Genomic DNA, 17,602 nt, shown 5'->3' with positions numbered 1-17,602 from the left:
GTCTTTTTTCCTCATATAACAAAATAGCTCTCACAGATGGGTGTGACTGATGATATCCACTCAGGAGGAGCAAATGCTGTGAAGACAAACAGTTTGGCATGGATAGAAGTGTTTTGGGATGAAGCCAAACAGTGAAATAGAAATGCTTCAGGTTGTGTCTGCCATCAATTAAAGTCCTGGGAGCTGTGGGTCAGCACAGCGTTTTTTTTGAATTGTCCTTGATTTTCATTACGATGTTGCAGCTGATTTCTTTATTTTGTTATGACCATTATATGTGCCACCTTGCCCCATCTGCCTTCACTGGGTATCCCTGATTTCTCAGCCTTTATAGTTGAATTGAGCACTGCCTTCTTTCTCAGACTGACCTGGCAGTGCTTAAGTACAATGAATAGAGATGGGTGGAGTAGTGATGGGGAAATTGGGCAGCATGAGCCAGCCCTGAGTCGAGGGGAAGAGTGTGTTTCTTTGGGCCAAGCTTCTGTTTTGCCTTTTTCCTTACTTCTCACTGCTTTCTTGATGGTTCTCTGTGGTGTCATCTCCTCTAATCCTTGTGCAGCAAAGGTTAATGTTAATGCTCTGTATGTCCCTGCTGGTACAGGAAAATAATTATTTAATAAAAAAGTAATCATTGATCAGTGGCTCCAGTCTGCCAAAGGTCACTTATAGATCCACCTCTCACTGTGAGTCAGGCCCTCTGTTTTAATGACCTAATTCCCAGGTAAGTCTCTCTGTTATTTGGCAGAAGTGCTGCTAGGAAGCCCTACTTCTTACAGAATGTCCCTTTTGGCATGTCATGCCATGGGGGGAGGAAAACACTTGGAGTGATCTCAGCTGTCCATGACTTAACATACTTCCAGTCCTGCTAGTTTCATATGTTTTCTATCTCAAGAAAACCCAAAGTTGCGAGGATCATGGAGGTTAGATGTTCTCTTGCTGCTGGGGAAATCTTTTCAGGCCAGAATTGAAGTACAGTAACAGGGGCATTGAAAAGGCAGGTAAGATATTTGTGAAGCTGTAATTACTTCTTTTGCCCTAGTTTAGTTTGGAAGAAGTAAGGGCAAATATAAGAGAAAACTCCAAATACCAAATTTTCTTATAAGTTTCTGGCAGGCATTTCTCTTTCTTCTGGCCCTCTAATATGAGCTGTAGGAGGGCACACAATGATTTGTAAAGATGTCACATTTCTGAGTGGTTACAGAGAAATTGAAGAGCAGCATGTCATCCAGTCACTGTGAAGGATAGCATTCACCAGCACTTCTAGTGTGATATACCAGTAAAAACCTCTTGAGATGTAAAAATCCTATGGGCTCAGCTAGGTCTGATGCTTGTAGGAGGATAAGTTTTATGTAATTCTCTGCAAATCCCATGCAGATGCAGGTTGCCAAAGGCTGCTGCACCTGGATAGGAGCATTCCCACTTGCCATGTCTCTCACTTGGTACCCTAGTCCCATACAGAACAGAAATACATAATCCAATTTTTTGCATAGAGTCTTTTTATAGGCATACTAAAAGTGGCATTAAAAATATAGGACTTAATATATCTTTTGCTGCAAAGGCTGCTACATGTAATATTCATATTGTTCTATAGTGCATGTGTGCAGGTGAGCTGGGTAGCTCAAAAAGGCTGCTGCCTGCCGTGCACGTCTGAATGGAAAGAGCAAGAGGAACCCAGGCCAGAAGGGCTGTGGCATAAACTGACAGCTGTGGAAACTGAGATGACATTTCATGACATGATGTTGTAAAGTTAATAGAGTTAACCAGGTTTTATGTCTTTATCTACAATCTCGGTTTCTCAAATGGGATGCAGAGGCTTGATCTGAACCAGAACAGGAACATGCTGGACTGGAGAAGGAAAGTGTGAGTTTCTGTGGCAGTTTGCATCTGCAGTGGTGTAGACATCATTGAGGCTTTGTCCTGTGCGCCAATTAAAAAAAAAACCAAAAAAAAAAACCCCAAAAAACCCCACAAAAAACCCCAAAACAAACCACAGAGGAAGTCTATGTCTTTCAGAAATACCCAGGTTAAACTTCAGGAAAAAAAGAGCAGCTCAAAATTCAATCTTCAGGACTTGTTGGTGTCTTTGATTACAAAATATCCTGTCTTAGGTATCAAATAAAAGATCTGGGATAAAAAGTACTTCCCAGCCTTATTGAAGCCAGTAAAAATTGCTTCTGACTGTAGTAGTGCTGAATATTGCACTGCTGAATTATTTCCCCTAATTCTTTGGACAACATTAATCACCATCTTCTCCCAACAAAATCTAGATTCTCTACACTAGAACTGTGTGCATCTGAGAGCAGCAGTAGCTGAGGAGGCTCTATCTTTGGCTGCAACTCTGACTTCTGGCCCTTCTTGCAAGCTTGAAGAAGTAATGAACATCTTTACTTTGTTTCTTTGTACCATCTTGGCTGCTTTACTCTCAGAGGCTGATATTTAGCTCCCAAAGCATTTCTTCTTGAATGTCACATATCTCATGGGAGTTTCCCAAGACATGTTATGTTTTGATACCCTCTGGAGACACAGGCAAGGCCAGTTTGTACATGTGGTACAAGGCCATGTGCTGGAAATGGAGGTCACTGATTTTCTACTTCTTTTCTCTTGTGGGAGCAGGTATGTTTGGCACCTCTCTGATACTCCACAGGAACCAAGCTGTCAAAGATTTGGTAGTGTGTGTGTGTGTGTCTGTCTGGAGTGTCTTCAAACAGATGTGTAGAGTTAAAGAAAGGCTATAAAATTTCCCTGTGGATTTCATTGCAAGCTGCTGGAGCGATTAATGAATAGCAGCAGGGTGCTATGTGGGTGTTTGCTCCAAGGCTGTCTCTGATTATACAGGACAAGGACTTGCACTTTTTCACACAGAAAAAAACTGAAATAGTAGTATTTTTCTTGGGGAATTTTTTTCCCTAATAGAATGAACATGCTGACTTATGGAAGAGGAGTGCTGTTCCTCACTGGTGCGTGGGTATCAGATGAAGCCTGTACTACTGAGCTACTCAGTGCTGTGGTTCACTGCAGACTACATGGGTAAAGAAAGATTTTGGAGAAGGAGATTCTGCTCTGGCCTCTCTCAGGGTGCATTATTTTCTGTTGTTATTGATGGTCTTGTAACTCTCAAGTGACAGTGCAGAGTGGAGTCCTTAAGTGAGTTGCAAAAGGCTATTGATAACTTGGAAATAATTTACCAAAAGCTGGTCCCGCTTAAACCCAGTTAAAAGCAAACCCTGGTTTTAGTCTTTCTGTTGATAGAGTTTGTGGTTGGGTTAGGTTTTCACTTGGGATCCTGGTGTAACCTGGGTGGCTGGCTATACTATGGAAAACAACTGCTTTGGAAGAGGGCAGAGGGCAGGCCTGGGAATGGAAAAGGAACTTGATTATTTTTATTATGACAGTTGAGGGGAGGAGGAAGGAGGAAATTAATTCCAAGGCCTGCAGCACAGAGAGCACAGAAATATGGACATGAAGTAGTTTGTGGGGCATGTAACATGAGGGACCATTTAGTCTGCTGCATTTTTACTGCTGGTACCCAGCTCTGGGTTCCAGGATCTCCTCCAGTGGTGGAGGACAGTGTTTATCCTCACCACATCTGATTCAGGCCAAGAGGTAATTGCTGTGGAGTTGCCTGAGCAGTACCATCAGCTATCAACACAGTAGAAGATAGTGCTGCAAGGATAGGCAGGCCAGGGAAAGAGGAAACAATTGCAACCTTTTTTTTTTTTTAATTGACAGAAGTGGTAGATAGTGTGTAGCTATATAATATAACCATTGGCAAAGCAGGGGAAGAACAGGATTCACTCTTTTATCTTTGGAGAGGTTTTGATTGTGGAATTGCTCTGTTACCTCTGAGAACTTAATGACACACAGCTCAGCATGGCCAAACTGGGTAAATAGTGGCACCATGCACTATGTCCAGTTTATTTTGAAAGATGATTGTTGCCTTTAAATTAAATAGAACAACCCATCAATGACATACATTTTTAAATTTTGTGTTTTATTTTTAGAGCTTTTTATATGCATTAAAAAAAAAAAAAAAGCTCTCAAACTAATCGCAGTGCATCTTTAAAATGTCCTGGCCTGTATCATGACCCTTGATCATGAAGTGTCAACCTTAATAGCTTTATCCGTCTGTAAAACAGAAGTTGTTGGTTTAGCCCCTTTCCTGAGGAGTTAAATTTTGCAACACAGTCAATTGCTTTAAATTAATATATGGGGCATCAGTTGGTAGATAGTCACTATCCTTGTGGACAGTATTAGTTTATGATGAATATAAGGTAACCTCATTTGGCTTAAGCCTTTCTTGTTATGAGCTGAATTTAATTGCATTGTTTTCTATTGACCAAGGACATAGACCCATGAGCCCCTCAGCTGATGGGTGCTGCCTTCATATGCTGCAGTGCCTTAACTGTGTCCATGCCCCTGATACGTTATCCGCATCTCACAGTCCTCCATCCAGCACTCTCTTCTCCAGTATTTTTCCTAGCTTATACAAAGAGATTTTTGCATCAGAGACTTAGTACAAACAGGCTATGACTGACCTTTTAAACCAAACAAGCTTGCATGTTTCCAATATGAAGAGACAGCAGACAAGTCTCTGGCTTGAGGCATAAGATGGAGAAGAAAGGGAGGGATAAATATCAGAAAAGTAGGAATAAAGAACACAGCCTTGCTATGTGGAGCAGAGAAAAAAACCCACAGTTTCTGCTTGCTTTGTCAGTATGTCTGACATGTTGCAAGACACTTTGTAGTGGGAGTTTCTGCTCTGTGGAGGAAGGAGAAGGAATGTGCCTGTGTAAATTTATAGACTATAAATATTTGTTTTGTGCAGGTTTTAGATACTCTCATCTGAAGATCCTCAGAGTTCTTCTCAGACTGACTTGGCATCTGTTCAGTCACACAGAGGATTTGTGTGTATGTAAATTCTGCTGTAAGAATCAGCACTCTCTTGCACTCTCTTTGGTTACCTCTAGGCAAGAAAGGTTTCAGTTTCATCTGGGAGTTCAAAAAGGAAGATGTCTGAATTAATATCACATATATGTTCTGGCCATTGCCCATTCTGATTGTTTTGCTCACTTTGCCCATATTGCCCATAGAGACTGTGCTCCTCTGGGGGCATTTTCTAGAGGAAGCTCAACTACCACTCTCTTCTTGTATTTTAGGGGATTCAATGTATTTTGTCCCTGGAGTGGGTGGGGCTGACTCGTGGAAGAGAGTTCTGGGCAGAGCACTCACTTTCCAGCAACTCTTACCAACATGCAGAGGGCAGTTGGTAGTGTAGACCATAGCTGCAGGAGGTGAAATGTGGGTGATTAGTGCAGAGATTGTGCCTTTCCTGTTCCTGTGTGAAGGGCTTCTAAAAGTTGTACCTATGATTATGCATGGCTATTCTTTGAAAGTTGTCCATAAGACTGCAAATACATAGTCTGTTAGTGCTTTCTTAGGATAAGTGCTTTTCCCCCCTAAATGCTATGTTAAATTATGTTTACTATATTTACTTTGCACTTCTGACTTCCACTTTTGTATTCTTTATCTAGGGACCAACGTTTCTCCAGATCATGTTAAATGATGACAAATTCAAAAACCAGTGCTGTGAAGGTGTCTCTGGGCTCTTACCTAATACAGATCAGATGTTTTGGAGTTTACAGTTTACCTCTGCATGAGTCCTAGGTCAGGATTGTGTTTCTTGGTGTCTTTGTTTCCACTGACATAGTGCTGTGTATTTAGTTTAGATGAGAAGAATGTTGATAAACACACTGATATTTAGTTGTTGCTGAGCAGTGCTCACACTAGGTCAGGAACTTTGCAGCTTCTTATACTGCCCCACTAGTGAGCAGGCCAGGGGTACACAAATTCTGTGAGGGTAAGCAGCCAGGACAGCTGATCCAAACTGGTCAGAGATATCCCATACCAGATGGTGTCATGCTGGACAATAAAACCGTGTGGAGTTGGCTGGCAGGGTGTTGGGCTGCTGCCTGGGGACTGTCTGGGCATCAGCCAGTGGGTGATGAACAATTGCATATGCATCACTTGTTTTGTATATTCTTTTGTCATCATTATTATTTTTTCCTTCCTTCCTATTCTGTCCTAATAAACTGTCTTTATCTCGATCCAGGAGTTTTACCTTTCTTGTGATTCTCTCCCCCATCCCACTGTGGGGTACTGAGCAAAAGGCTGTATGGTATTTAGCTGCCTGCTGTTTTAAACCACAACAGTCCTTTTTGGTGCCCCGTGTGTGGTACTAATGGTTGAAATAAAGACAGAGCTGACCAGAGCATGTTAAAACAAGCTCATTATAAGTATTCATTATATTAGTTTAGTAGTCACTGTTTCATGGATACCTTGTGGGGGAGGATACAGCAATGAAAGCAGAGCAACTGACAGGACAGAACAAACCCCTTTGGGTTGCTGGGTTGCGGCAGGATGTTGCTGCCTGGGGAGAGAACCTAGTTGTGAAAGTACATCATGCCCGTGGCCTCAGAGTCAGACCAGTGAAGAATATCAGAACAACGGCCATATGGATAAGGCTGCTAAAACTGAAGTAGCTTAAATAGACCTGGACTGCCAACACAAGGGTGAGTTATTTCCAGCTTGGTGGGTCCATGACACCCCAGGTCACCGAGGAAGAGATGCAGCATATAGGTGGGCTTGTGATTGACAGGTGGGTTGACCATGGACACTATAGCACAGGTTATTCATGAAGGTGAAACGTGTGCTGTGATCAAGCAGGTGAAGTTGTTAAAGCCTCTGTGGTGTGGTGGATAATGTTCAAAATATAAATATGGGGAGGTCTGGCAGACTGATTATATCACACTCTTCACAAACCCATCAAGGCAAGAGCTATGTCCTTATAATTGTGCAAACAGCCACCAGTTGGCTGGAAACACATCCTGTGCCGCATGCCACCACCCAGAACAGTTTTGTGCCTTGAAAATCAAGTCTTATGGTGACATGACACATCAGAAAGAATTCAGTCAGACAATGGGACTCATTTTCAAAGCAGCCTCATGGAGACATAGGCCAAAGTGTATACTGTTGATTTGGTAGTCACATTTCCTATCATGTAGCAGCCTCTGGGGAAATCAAATGATACAATGGAGTGTTAAAGACTACACTGAAAATAATGGGTGGTGGGATCTTCAAACAGTGGAATATACATTCAGCCAAAGCCATGTGGCTAGTTAACACAAGAGCATCTGCCCCTCCCATGATAGGAAGGAGTGAGTGAACAGCTGTGGGGTGTTTAGCTGCCTGCTGGGTAAAACTGCAACACCTGGCTGGGAAAATACTTGAGATATGAATCAGCTGTCAGGTTCTGAGTGCTGAGTAAACGCGATTAGAATTTCAGGTTTTCTCTTGATGTTCTATCATTTTTACCTTGCCTGTGATCCATGAATTTTAAGGCCGGAAGTGGCCATTATGGTGATCTACTCCAATTGCCTGTGTAATGGAAGCTGTGTGAGCTTATGGAAGCATATACTCATATAGTGAAACTATTTTGGAGACTTGAAACATTTTTGGGAACAGTACACTGGGGACAGTTTCTCTCCCTCACCATCCTTCAGCCTTGTCTTAAATACTTTCTGGTATTTATTGGCTCTTTGGAACTCACACTGTGCTTTTTTGTGGTTGTTTTACAATATTTACCTTGGTCAGAGTAGGAACACCGACTGCAGAGGACCTCCTGAGCCCTATGGCATGCAGATGTGTATCTTCTACAGAAAATAATCCCCAGGGTTTTTTTTTTTATGTCTGCCAGTTTTCTGGGTGGATGGCCATTTCAGAACTTCACTCTGCTGGTTGTTAGAAATACTATTTTAATTCCCAGTGTACTTGTACTTACAGCCAGTTTGTGCACCTTTCTTCTGGTGCGAGTATTTTTTTTTTCAGATTAAATAAATCTCTCTTTTTTCCTGTCTTTAAAGTATTTATAGTCAGTAGTCAGTTCTCTTTGCCTTCATCTTGTTAGGCTAAAAGTGCCATGTTGTTTCAGTCTTTTCTTGTGAAATAGGCTCAGGGTTGCCTGGTTGATCCTCAGAGGCTTTCTGAACACTTGCTTTCCACCTTCATGGGCAGAGGTGGTCAAAATAGTATAGAGCAGGTCTAACCAGTGTGATGTGTTAGGACCTCTGCTCTAAGACAACTCGTTACCAGCTTTGTGTGCATATCCACCCGTTAGGACTTCCTGCACATTTTAAATGTCTGCACAAACTGTGTTAGCTCATGTGATGTTTGTAAAGAAGAAGGATCTCTCTTTTCATAGCATGGATGATGGATGTGGGTCCTTGTGGCAACCTGGACTCAACTTCTGCTCCAGAGGCATTGGAGATTGGAATTTCCTCATCCCAGTCGCTGGTGATAAAGATGTAAACTGGCCAAGTCAGATTTAATTCAGAAGCCAGCATATCTGCTGCTTCCTATTAGTGCATCTGTGTTAAGCATCTACTTAATGTAATTGCATGGCCAAATTGATTTATGAGGTCAAATAACCAGATAGACAATACAAATAGTGCAACATAGGTCTTCCTTTAGTGTAGTTGAGGGTAACGCTTTTCTTGATAGTATGTGTATCTGAACACATCTGCTTTCTGGGAACATGGTATAGTTATATGTAATACTTCACAAATGAACCTAACTATGCCTTAAATAAGGATAGAAATGAAATGACTACATGTAAGTGCATTTGTAGTGTGAGATTACATATACATATCAAATTGTTTAAATATTTTGTGGATGATTAAGAATGAATATTGTGAGAATGAATACTATTGAAATTCTCATAATCTAAGGGGAAAATTGGTGACCTGCTACACCTCTTAGACGCATACAAGTCTATGGGGCTGGATTGATCTGCCCAAGGGTACTGAAGGAGCTGAAGTACTTATCAGGCTGCTTTCCATCATTTATAAGCAGTCTTGGCTAACTGGGGACGTTCCAGTTGACTGGAGGTTGGCAGACATGATGCCCAATTACAAGGAGGGCCAGAAGGAGGATCCAGGGAAATTATAGTCCTCTCAGCCTGACCTTAGTGCCAGGGAAGATTATGAAGCAGATCATGTTGTCTGTCATCATGTGGCATGTGCAGGGCAAGCAGGGGATCAGGCCCGGTCAGCAGGGATTTAGGAAAGGCAGAGTCCTGCTTTACCAGCCTGATTTTCTTCTGTGACAAAGTGGCACACTTCATGGATGAGGGGAAGGCTGTGGATTTTGGCTGCGTAGACTTCAGTAAAGTCTTTGACAGTGTTTCCTACAGCAGATTTTCTCCAGCAGTCTCCTGGAGAAGCTGGCTACTCATGGCTTGTATGGGTATATTCTTTGTATGGGTATATTGGATGGCCAGGCCCACAGCATGTTGGTGAATGGTGGTGGATCCAGGTTGTGGCCAGTCACTAGTGAGGTTCCCCAGGGCTCGGTACTGGGCCCAGTTCTGTTTACCATCTGGATGAGGGGATCGAGTGCACCCTCAGTAAGTCTGCAGATGACAAGGTGGGCAGGACTGTTAATTTCATGGATGGCAGGAAGGGTCTGCAGTGGGATCTGGATAGGTTGGATTGATGGGCTGAGGGCAATGGCATGAGGTTCAACCAATGGCATCAGGTCACTTGGGTTCACGATAACCCCCGACAGTGCTACAGGCTGGGGGAAGTGTGACTGAAAGCTACTTGGCAGAAAAGAACCTGGGGTGCTGGTAGAACATAGCCAGGGTGTGCCCATGTGGCCAAGAAGGCAAATGGCATCCTGGCTGATATCTGCAATAGTGTGGATAGCAAGACTAGGGCAGTGATCATCCACCTGTACTTGGCTGTAATGAGGCCACACCTCAAGTGCTGTGTCCAGTTTTGGGCACCTTGCAACAGGAAAGATGTTGGGGCGCTGGAGCGTGTCCAGAGAAGGGCAACAGGGCTAGTGACAGGTCTGGAGCACAGGTTTTAGGAGGAGCAGCTGAGGGAGCTGGGAATGTTTGGCCTGGAGAAGAAGAGGCTCAGGGGAGATCCTATCACTCTCTACCATTACCTGGAAGGAGGCTGTAGCAAGGGTCAGCCTCTTTAGTAACAACTGAGAGGATGAGAGGAATTGGCCTCAAGCTGCGCCAGGAGAAGTTTAGATTGGATATTAGAAAGAAATTATTTACAGAAAGGGTTGTCAAGCATTGGAACAGGCTGTTCAGGGAAGTGGTTGAGTCACCATTCCTGGAGGTATTTATAAGAGATGTAGATGTGGCACTTATGGACATGGTTTAGTGGTGGACTTAGCAGTGCTGAGTCATTCAACTCAGTGATCTTGAAGGCCTTTTCCAACCTAAATGATTCTGTGGTTCTTTATTCTATAGCCCTATTGTGTTTGCATGCCATCTTACAGTGTGATAATATAACAGTTTAAGTACCCAAAGTTTGGAAATTGAGAATTTCTGTTTCCATAATGCTAATAAACTCTCTTTTTCATGTGATGTGTTCAAGCCACAATTAAGATAAAATCCACAGGAAAACACAAAATCTTACATCTGTTCTTGGGGCTACATCATGGTTATGATGGGAACTGGATGGTTGTAATCTTTGAATTTTGCATGATTAAATATTCAATAAATACATTTGCACTGTATATGGCATAACTGTAAAAGAAAGGGTCTGCAAGGAAAAAAAAAATAATTTTTATAGCATGCTGTGGTTGCATTTCGTAATATTGTGATGGTTTCCTTGTTTGAGTTTGAAACTTTGATGAATGAAGAGATGCCAGGACACTATGATACGAGTCGTACCCCTCAGTAAATGTTGCATATTATTTTTTATTCGAAGAAGAAGAAGAGGTCCTTTTACACTAGAGGGTTTCCCATTTGAGCAGATAAAGGTATATAACATGAACAGGTGGTTAGGAGCTGAAATAGATCAATTTGGACTAGAAATAAAGTGCCCATTTTAAACAACTATGATAACTAGGCCCTGAAAAAATGTTCTAGGAGTTGGTATGAACTCTCCATTAATAGAAATCTTTAGGACAAGAGTGGATATTTTTTGCCCTGCTTCAAACAGAAATTAATTCAGAGAAGTTCTCAAACTAGATGACCTCCAGGGATGGTTTTTGTCTATGTAATTTATGAATCCTCCTTAAGTCATATTCCAACCTTGGTTATAGAAAAAAGGTAATTTTTGTGGTTGACAGACACAGAAAGTATTTCCTCCACATGGTCCCCATATGACACTGGAATCACAAAAATTGTCTGTCTTGCATGCTAGGTATAAAATAGATGTATATTTTTCCTTATATGGGTGTAGAGAATTGAGACACTTCTGTACAGAGAAGCTTGGCTGTTTTCCCTTAAATATTTGTGAGTAGGATTTGGGAGACACTTGTCTCCAGTGTTGAATAGAAGTGTATCATCTGCCAGAATGTGGTAGGGGGGAGGTAGGGTCACTGCAGCTTTTGACTGTCCGCATTTTTGGCAAGTGTCTGTGGAGTACAGTGAAAGGATGAACCTGGATGACACAATTGCTTTTCACTCCTTACTTTAGCTGCAAAAGCTTCTGTTCAGCACTGTTGAGTTGACTGCAAACAGAAATGCAAGGGAAAAAGAGTCCTTCTGTTTCTGAGTGTATTTTTCTAGGTGACTCAAGATCTTTAACTGCCACTTCTTCATCAGTCCATTATATCTGGGGGGTATAATGGAAGCCAAAGATTAGGGTGGTGCTAATGCTGAAGATGAGAGGGCAGTAAATAGGCCTGAAAGCTATAGAAAATTCTTCTGACAAGTGCTTCTGACAAGTCCACCCCTTCCCTGTCTCTGGGAAGGTGGCATAGACATTTGAAGTCACCACGGCCCCTTAAAATATGTGCACATAGAATTCATGGGCATTGAGTCTTTGACATGGGCACTGGAAAACTTCCACTTGAACATAGCAGAGCAGGGCTAGTTTACATTTCTGCCCCATTACCAACATTTGGTTCTCTCTCATTCACTTTCCTGCCTGCTGGATGTGTAAAGGAAGTTCTTAGTCCCTTCTGGCTCTGGAGTTGCCCTTCCCAGCTGCATACAGCACAGCATGCTCAGCCTGCCACCATGCACCATCAGCTTTTCAGGAGCTAATTGGATAAACTCTACTCTAGAGCCCATTGAACTTGCCTGTAACAGTGCTTAATTAAAGTGCACAAAGTTTGAAGAGATAGCAAGTTAAGGCTTAATGCAATAACGAAATGGCACTATTCCACCATCTGCTTCCTTCAAGATGTTAATTGCTTCCACATATTTGTTTGTTTTAATTAGGAAAGAACCTTGATTAAAATGGAATGAGAAGGGGTAAGAGTAGAGGAAAGAAGGGCTGGAAGGAGAGGAAGTTGGGAGTGCAGGGGAGTGAGAAAGGAATGAAAGATGAAGTTTTGACCATGCTGCTGAGTGATGATCAGCACTTGTGAAATAGCCACCTAGGAATAAATATTTTAGCACTTGCGGACACAGCTTGGACAAACAACATGGTGTTTTGTCACTGAGAAACTCAGTCATAAAAGATGAAAGGAACAAGTGAAAAAAGCAAAAGCATTTTCCACTGAGTGATCTGTGTTACAGCTACTTCTTACCCACTTGTGCACTTGTCTCTGGTTGCACTGTGACTGCAGTGCTTTGTTTTTTCAGTCTTACGTACTAACCCGCATGGAAAGAAAGGTAAACAGACTTCTCCCATGTTTGCTGCTTTCCTCTTCCTTGAAGTACCATCCTTCTGCATTAAGCTCATCTTAGAAAGTCTTCAGTTTCTTATGAGCAGCTCCAGATAAAAGCACTTTCTAATGACTGATAACCATGCCTGCTTGAAGATGTCAGAATTTTCTGAATAGATGACTGATAAAAGAAAACTTAACAAATAATTAAAAAACTCATTCCCCCATATTCCTAAGTAGGGACATTGGCTGAAATTTCAGAGATAGGAGGTTAGAAACTTTTAATTTGATTAATCTGACTCACCACTGTCTATTCTTATTCTATTTCTTTCTCTCCATGTCTGTTTTTTCTCCCTCCTTTTTCCCCCTTTATACTCTCTTGAGATTAAAGTCTGATTTCCCAAGCAAGTATCAATGTAATTAAAGTCAAACACAGCTCTTAAAAAAGGGAATCAACTAATTTATTTTCTGAGCCATTGGTATTTTGGCCAGATTTTGATAATGGAAAAACACGAACCCAGGAGCAAGAAATGGGGTTATTGTAGTCACTGAAATAATAAAATGTTTAATAACATGATCAGTAAAAATGCTCATTTTACAGGAGACTATAGGCCTTGTGTTATTCTATTCTTGACATTCCTTCCCCATCCTGCTCTCTGACAGAGGTTGCAGCTTTGACATACCCAAATCTACTGTCATTTTTTTATGTCTCACTTTGGATTTTTTCTGAAAATCTCTTTTGCTAGTGGAATGTAGTTCCATTCCCCTTCGGCAAGTTTAAGATAGCTTGTGGTCAAAGAAAAATCTTTTATTCACTTAATCTCTTACCCAAAAATAGAAAAAATATCCTCAACCCCAAACCCTCACATGATTACCTTGAATAGATTGGTGAATGTTTTGATAACTGTGGAAAATATGTACTCAGTTATTATCCAGTAAGTATGGATAAACATTTTGTGGCTGGGAGGTTTAGTACAAGGATGGGAGCATGGCTTTTCACCTGTGGATCAAGAACTTTAATTTTGTCCTTACAATCCAGTGTAATTGTTCCCTTGGGGCAGGAGAAGAGACTCACTGGATCAATTCTAATCACATTGCTTAGTGTTATGCACTTGAACACCTCCAAGATGTAAGCTATAAAAGAACCAGAGGAGAATCCAGGTTAGTAGGGACTTCAGAGTAAACTGAGTGGTATGCTGGGGTACTTTGGTGTGTTTTTGTTTTTTTAACATCTCCTATTTTTAAATTAATTTGCTTACTTTTTGCACTATAAACCCCACCAAAATAGCAACTCATTATGATACAGCTTCTTGGCTTCATGCAGTTCTGGTGATCCCACCTAGAAACATGGAGAATATTCACCAGACTCCATGTGAAGTGACGTGGGAGGGCTGGGACTCCTCAGCTTATGAGAAGAGGGCTAGGGCAGGGAGTGCTGTAAAAGCCACAGTGGTCTGGATGTGGCCTCCAGTTTTGGGTTATAGCCAAGACTGAAGTGGAGAGAGGATGGATGGCTTGGCTAAAACTGTGTGAATGTGTCTTTAGGTGTTGAGAAGCGGGATGTAAAATGACTGAGCAGGAGGCAGGTTTCCAGTCTGCAGTGGGCAGTAGGAGATAGCACTGGAGGAAGGTTCTGGGGAGGAGGAAAGGAAGAGGCACACACTAGTACCTCTTAATGCAAAGTTACATTACAGTTGCAGTACAGACAGGCTGATTTCAATGTCCAGCGTCTTGTGTTTTGATTGTGAAAGTACTGAATGAGGATGTACTGGAAAATACAGATGTACTGGATGTACAAAAAGTACTGGATGGGGTGGCTAGACCAGTGTCTAGCTGGTCTTAGGAAAAAGACCAGTTGTCTTCAACAGCAGAATTTTCTCAGCCTAGTGTTGCAGAGTCTGTTGAGGATGCATGTCTGAAGAGGAAAATGTCCCTGTGGGATTCTTAGCTTTTATGAGTGTGAAGATTAAGGGAAGTTTGTTCTTGAAGTTTGTGAAATCAACTGAATCAGTGGGGTGTCCTTTTATTTTTTTTCCCCTGCAGTGCTGCTTAAATAATTTTTTCTGACTTTATTGCCACTACCTACCTAAATAGCAAATATTCTACTGAACACTACCATTCCTTTCCTCCTCTGCTCAATCATGCATTCCTGCCTCTATGGTATTGTTACCTCAGACTTTATTTTCATCATCATGAAACAGCCTGCAGTCCTGTGGCTTAAAATCAACGACTTGTGTAGTGAATGGCAGGTGTAGATGGTACAGTTGCAATATTAATCCCTCCCACTAGTCAGAAAAGCTATTGGGAATAGATATTTTAGGAGATATACTTTGAATGCCTCTAATTCTGTTGCCCTGGATGAGCAGTGTTTGCTATAGTGAAGCTGTAAAGAATTCTCTTGGGAGCCATCTGACAGAAAGCCAAGAGTGAGCTGTAGTCCAAGACAACAGACTGGCTCAGTGCTGCAGAGTAACTGTACACCTTTATTGACATGTATTTTTTAACAGGTGACTACTTCTAGCCTGTATTTGTGAGGTAATCGGAAGACCCATGGACTCATGGGTTTTCCATATCCTCTTCCCTTTTCATTTAATTCCGTAGGAAATCCTACATTAGGGATTCTGTAAAAGCAGCTTATGTATAAAAGCAGTTGTGTATGTCTTCCCTTTCCTGTAAACTATGGAGACACTTTTACTTTTTGCTGTAGTGTACATCACACATGTTTGAAAACCAGCTACTTTGAAAGCAGCTTTTCATTTTTTAAAGCAATATTCATAATTAAGTGAATCTAAAACCCCATATTTTTTCAAAACATACTTTGTAGATTCCTCCCTTTATTTAGATCTTAATTAAATGCATAGAGGGACTTTCTTCTGTTAGATGAATGTCTTTTTAACTTGCTTAATTTTTGACTTTTAAAAGCCCGAGAAAAGTGGAGGAAGCAAGTTGAAATAGTTGTACATAGTGATCTTTAGCACTGAGCAATTCTGCATACAAGCAGCCTGCCTGGATTTATGTCTTTCTCTTCCTCTGAGCCTTTCAGATAGTTTTGACCACTGGTCAAAAATGGAGATAAATGTACCCATTTTTTCCCCAGATGGTTGACTGCCTGTTTCTGGAACCCCAGAGATGAGTTCTCCCTTAGGGAGTTTTGTGGGGGAACAAGAGGGGTTGCAGTTCTCCTGACTGGGCAGTACCTAAACTGTGGGCCATGATGCCCATTTAAAACACAGAGCAGCCATTGTACAGATTAATTTTGGTATTTAAATGGAAAAGGTGAGTGCCCCAGTTTCCTGTGTTGTATCATAGGAGGGAGGTTCTGTATGGCTGGGCAAGGCAGCCCCCAGGGAGGTGCAAACCATGTCAGCTCTCTGTGACTGAGCTGTTCTGCTCTGCCAAAGCTGTCTGGTGCAGGGGGAGTGAGAGGGCAGCTGCAGGTGGGTCAGTAGTTGAGGCAGATGAAGGCTTCCCCACTCCCCCATCATTGCCCTGTCTTTCTTCCTGCCTGCAGAGTAAACCTGGGCCTCTCTGTGGCTGAAACAACAGGAATAATGGAAGAAAATACGTTGTGTTTTATAGATACGTCTTCCCTTGCTTAATTTGAGAGCAGTCTCTTAATGCCATAAAAGAAGATAGATTGCTCTTCTGTTAGCTTGCCTTTTGAGTGGTTTGAGCACTTCACAATGACTAATTAAACTTTACAATGTGGCTGCTGTAGTCCTAGCTATATCCCCTGAAAGAGCACTTTGCCTAAGGCCAAACAAGTCACGAGTCTCCTTATTTTGACTCTTGCATGTGCTCTGACTCCTAGAACATGAAGTTCATTGCATGAATCTTACTACCGAGCAGCAAAATATTGGCAGCCAAAAACTAGGTGCTATAGATAAAATGAGTTAAATTCATGTGTGATGAAGTTACATGGGGGAGAGGTTTGGCCTAGAATCTGGCAACTGGCAGGTTGCAGGAACCATCTGCTGCCCGTGGTATCAAGTAATCATTTTCATTAGTTACTTCTAAATCTCAGTTACTCAACGTAATTTGGAAGCAGAAGTTCTGCCAGGTTATTACAAGCACATCAGGTATCTTCCATATAAGTGTTGATTAGAAAAGCTTTTCCCCGTTTCTCCCAGACTTATTTTTGTACTCTTGACAGGTGTGGGGTGGGAGACTGGAGTGCTCAGTCTACTCAGGAATGAGTGCTCTCACTAGTGAGTTCTTTTTCCTACGCACATGTTTTAGCTACATCCTAGGGAGAGTGTCTCCTTAGGTATAGAGAGGAGTTGTACTGTTTTGTCTTTGCTTGCTTGCCTTACCAGTGGGCAGCAGAAAAATCATTGTGAGGGTTTGTGGTGTTTAATTTAGAAATTGGGGCTAATCCTGCAGCATTTCTCTCACTGGCTTCCAACTTGCCACTAGCTAGCAAAAGCTATATGTGGAACAAGGAGGTGAAAATTGGGACCAAAAAGGAGCAAGACCCATCACTGCCTCATCACTTATCTCTAGAGCTATGCAGAAGTTCCCCAACATGTGAGCTGAGTGCAGGGCTTGGTATGAAAAGGAAAAAGTGGGTGCTGTTAGCAAGAACTGCTCATAATGTTTTTGTCAAAATAATGGCTTTTCAGACTGTGAAAACAATGTTAGCAGAAAGGATGTATTATTCAGAATGTTCAGATTTTTTTTTTGTTGAGAGGGAGGGTAATACATTTAAAATTGATTTGAAATGAAAAGTTATGCAGTTGCTAGGAATGAAGCTATTTATATAGCAGTCTCAGTTTTCCCACTTCTATACTCCTTCCCTATTCTATACTTCTTTCCCAGAAGAAATAAAAATAAACTGCAAATAATGACTGGAAGTTACTATATCCAAAGCCAGGTAAATTAGAATGTTTCATTTTTAAATTAAAAATAGAAAATTCAATTAAAGCACCTCAATATAATAAATGTTATTTTCATTTTCACTAGTGGC

This window comes from Vidua chalybeata, chromosome 6, assembly GCF_026979565.1.
Source record: "Vidua chalybeata isolate OUT-0048 chromosome 6, bVidCha1 merged haplotype, whole genome shotgun sequence".
In the NCBI taxonomy this organism is placed as follows: Eukaryota; Metazoa; Chordata; class Aves; order Passeriformes; family Viduidae; genus Vidua; species Vidua chalybeata.
This window is presented reverse-complemented; position numbering follows the sequence as displayed.